Source organism: Saimiri boliviensis, chromosome 3 (assembly GCF_048565385.1).
Source record: "Saimiri boliviensis isolate mSaiBol1 chromosome 3, mSaiBol1.pri, whole genome shotgun sequence".
Classification (NCBI taxonomy): domain Eukaryota; kingdom Metazoa; phylum Chordata; class Mammalia; order Primates; family Cebidae; genus Saimiri; species Saimiri boliviensis.
In genome coordinates, this window is record NC_133451.1 from 176261813 (window position 1) to 176265468 (window position 3656).

The 3656-nt window shown below is 37.2% G+C and overlaps 1 non-coding gene across 1 annotated transcript; it reads right to left on the bottom strand.

Moving 5' to 3' along the window:
- Positions 1 to 2786: 2786 nt before the first annotated feature.
- Positions 2787 to 2918, bottom strand: LOC120367799 (U6atac minor spliceosomal RNA). The gene has a single exon (XR_005582082.1). It is a non-coding gene; the product is annotated as a U6atac minor spliceosomal RNA (small nuclear RNA).
- Positions 2919 to 3656: the final 738 nt, after the last annotated feature.

Here is a 3656-nt window from a genome sequence, read left to right on the forward strand (position 1 = left end):
TGCAGAGAATGTATGATGCCCAGGTAAATGTTTGCTGCAGGGGCAGGGCCCTGATGAAGAACTGTCATGGACCGTCCGGGACGGGTAGGCACATCTGCCCGGGGGTCTCTCGACCTGCAAGAGGGTCCCAATACCTGGAAGAGGGAGTGCGCCTGGAAAAATAAAGACAGAGAGAGAGAAAGTGAGGCGTCTGGAGGGCTGATAGGCTGTGCCTAAACAGCAAATTTTATTTTTCAAAGGCCAAGAATAAATACACTTTCTTGGCTCTGGTTTACGTCATAGTAAGAGGAATGCAAATGTATGCCTCACATGGCCTATACAATAGAGAAGTCAGATATGCAATCAGTGGTTGTAAAAAGTAACAGAATTTCCTGTAATCACAAAGCTTGCATCCAAACATTATTCACAAAGCTTGTTTACATCCAAACATTATTCCTCCTGGCTGCAGGTATCTCTGGTTTGACCTTGTTTTAGAACTGAGATGTGAAAAGGTTTTTTGGTTTTGCTCATCAGAATATTTTTTAATCGGATTCTCCTTTGTCTACTCCTGACTCAACTTAACTCAACTTCCCCATTCAGGAATCTCTGAGTCAGGAATCAAAGCCATCCCTTATGGTGGCATTTTGCTTTGCAAATATCGACAGTTAAACCATTATCTAGGGTACAAGGCAGTTAGGTAAGATTTAAGGCTTATTCTTGAAGAGTCATAAAAAGGCTAAAAGCAGGAACCCATTGCTGGTAGGGGGTCACTCGGTCTAGCAGCAACGCATAGTTTTAGGTCCAAAACGATATTGTGGTTGATATTAGAAACTGATCATTCATCTTTAAGTTCCTATATTTCCGGATAGCTCGACTGCCTCCAGTAAGAAACTGTGTTTGGGATCAAACTCACCGTATAGTGAGACTCACACCTTTTAGGGGTCTCACACGGGAATGTTCCCCACAAAGAACCTCTACTAGGGCTGTGTGGAAGGAAACATGGGGTTGTAGCCCCCATACAGAATCCGTACCAGATCACTGCCTCGTGGAGCTCTGAGAAGAGGGCCACCATCCTCCAGACCCCAGAATCGTAGATCCACTGATAATTTGCACCATATGCCTGGAAAAGCCTCAGACACTCAACATCAGCCCATAAGAGCAGCTGGGAAGGAGGCTGTACCCTACAAAGCTTCAGGGGTAGAGCTGCTCAAGCCCATGGGAACCCACCTCTTGCATCAGCACGACCTGGATGTGAGATATGGAGTCAAAGGAGATGATTTGGAACTTTAAGATTTGACTCTCTTGCTGGATTTCACATTTGCGTGGTGCCTGCAGTCCTTTTTGTTTTGGCCAATTTTTCTCATTTGAAATGGCTGTGTTTACCCAATGCCTGTACCCCCATTGTATCTAGGATGAACTAACTTGCTTTTGATTTTAAAGGCTCATAGACAGAAGAGACTTCCTTGCCCCAGATGAAACTTTGGATTGTGGCCTTTTGAGTTAATGCTAAAGTGAGTTAAGACTTTGGAAAACTATTGGTAAGGCATGATTGGTTTTAAAATGTGAGAACATTAGATTTGGTTGTGTCCTTACCCAAATCCCATCTTGAATTCCCACATGTTGTGGGAGGGACCCAGTGGGAGGTAATAGAGTCATGGGGCGGAGTCTTTCCTGTGCTGTTCTTGTAATAGTGAATAATCTCACAAGATCTGATGGTTTTTATAAGCGGAGTTTCCCTGCACCAGCTTTTTTCTCTTCTCTGCTGCCATGTGAGATGGGACTTTCACATTCCACCATGAATGTGAGGCCTCCCTAGTCACGTAGTCATGTGGAACTGTAAGTCCATTAAACCTCTTTCTTTTGTAAATTGCCCAGTCTCAGGTTTGTCTTTATCAGCAGCATGAAAACAGGCACTACATGGATTCACAAGTTTATATACAGTCTAACAATGACATCTTTGTCATGACTGCTGCCTGGTCACCAGCAACTATGAAATTCCACAGATGTTGAAATTCATCCTTAATTTAGAGATGTTAAAGTATGTAATAATATGTATCATTTAATTATTGAAATATGCGATTTAAGGCTCATCTATTAGATATGTTCAAGTATACGGATGTATCTTCCTGGTGGATTTAAAATTTTATTGTATGAATTGATCCCTTTGTCTCTACCTTGATATTTCTTTTGGCCAATATTGACTTTTTATATGTTTTCTCTCCATTATTTTGAAAATTTCTCCCTATATCTTAGGTTAGAGGTTGTCAACGATGGCCTACTGGCCAACTTTGACCCACCTCCTGTGTTTTTAAATGAAATATCATTGAGACATAGCCATGCTCATTCATGTTTGAATATGGTCTATGTCTGCTTTCATACTCCAGCAACCAAATTGAAAAGTTGCTGCTGAAATCATTTGGCCCATAAAGTAAAAAACATTTACCACTTGACCCTTCACAGAAAAGCTTTGCCATCCTCTGCCTTTGGCCTATCTTTATAGTTTAGATGTAAATAGCATTTGTAAGCATTTAATTAATTAATTTAGAGATGCATTATGGACATTTTATTATCCTATTGACTAACTCAAACTGCAGTTAGTTACAGTATACTGGTTATACAGCTATTAATTCATATGTGTGTTTTTAACATAGAAACTTAGTGCATTTGTGTTTATATAGTAGGAAAATACTTATTTCTAGAAAATATATCGTAAGAGTGATTCTTCATATTTTGAGAACTCTTTTTATTTTTAAGTTAATTACCTTGTTTAATACTTGAAATACTGCTTAGAAACACCTAAATTAGAGAAAAAATTGAAGCTCAGAGAGGTTAAGTGTTTTTTTCTTAAGCTAGACAGTATCCAAGACCCAAGATAGACCCAAGGGCCTCTTCCAGCCTTGTCAGGAGGAATGCTAACCTTCTCTCCTTTCATATGACACAACTTTGTATTTGGCTACTTCTGTTTATTAGGATATATTTGCCCTGATTTTTAACGTTAAACTTCTATTGGTCTCAATTTAAATATTTATTTTCCTTCCTGGCTTGCTTATTTGATGAGTTTTTCTGTTTGACAGGTTTTTTTTTTTCTTACTAAGTATTTTCTCTTTTGCTATTTAGAACATTATTTCATGTTTGTTGTATGTTTACTATTAAGTTCTTTTAATTGCGAACTTAAGCTATTAAATGCAACGCAATATTTTAATCTCTCTCCTGCTGTATACAAGGACACTAGAACACTTAATTCTGATAGTTCTGTTCCTCCTTAATAACCTAAGAATCTCCAGTGTTTTAAGGCTAATTTCTACTTAATACCTTAATTTAGAAATTATCTGCCTAACATTTAATACAGATACTGCTTATTCAAATCTATCTACACATTAACCATTTCATTATCTCTTTGCTTATTTGTTTCCATTTTAGTATTTACTTCTAGGATAATTTCTCATTATATAGTATATAAAATAGAAATATACTATTATATAAATATATACCATATATATATATATACTAGTAAATAAATATACTAGTATGCTTTATATACTAGTATATAAAATAGAAATTAGTATTTACTACTACATATTAATAAGGTTATATCTGCTATATACACAGTCCTCAGCTGACACTTGTTTCTTTTACCCTCTTAAGATATTTATTTTTGTTGCTTCAGATAAATATCC